The 616-nt window shown below is 43.5% G+C and overlaps 1 protein-coding gene across 1 annotated transcript in view; it reads left to right on the plus strand.

Moving 5' to 3' along the window:
• The window catches only part of LOC108759108 (cytochrome P450 4C1), a 90,549-nt gene that overhangs the window by 56,212 nt on the left and 33,721 nt on the right, over positions 1–616 (plus strand). The window lies entirely within an intron of this gene.

Genomic DNA, 616 nt, shown 5'->3' on the forward strand with positions numbered 1-616 from the left:
CATGTTGCCAACATTGGCCCGAGCTTCGTCAATATGTAAGAGTCGGCTGACGTACGTTAGGCCGACATCGCGCCGTGATTGGCGTCACCACCGGTTGCCGACATACTGCCAACGTTGACCCAACCTTGGCCCGGCCGTGGCCTGAAGTTGTCTTGAAATAAGTGTCGGCTAACTTAGCCTGTGCCGACGTCGCGGCGATGTTGGCGTAACAACCAGTTGCCAATATAGTGCCAACGTTGGCCAGACATTGGTCAAATGGTCGTCATTGAGTAAGTGTCGGCTAATGTAGGTTGGGCCGACGTCGCGCCATGTTCGATTAATGACTGTCGGCAAACTTAAATGTACTATAAGTTATTAATTTATCAGCTGAAGGAATGGTCTAGTACGTAAGGTAGGAGACTCATGATCCAGAGATCCTAGGTTCGAATCTCTCAAGGTAAGTGTGTTTTTCGAAATGAATTTAAATATTAAATTTCAGGTAAGACAAAAAATTCTTAATCATACACTTTCAGATATCTTGTGTATTAAATATTTATATTTAAAAAATAATTTTTTAAATATAAATATTGAACTAGTGTCGGCTCGACATTGGTATCCGACGTTGGACCGACGTCGG

Source organism: Trachymyrmex cornetzi, unplaced genomic scaffold, assembly GCF_001594075.2.
Source record: "Trachymyrmex cornetzi isolate Tcor2-1 unplaced genomic scaffold, Tcor1.1 scaffold168, whole genome shotgun sequence".
Lineage (NCBI taxonomy): Eukaryota > Metazoa > Arthropoda > Insecta > Hymenoptera > Formicidae > Trachymyrmex > Trachymyrmex cornetzi.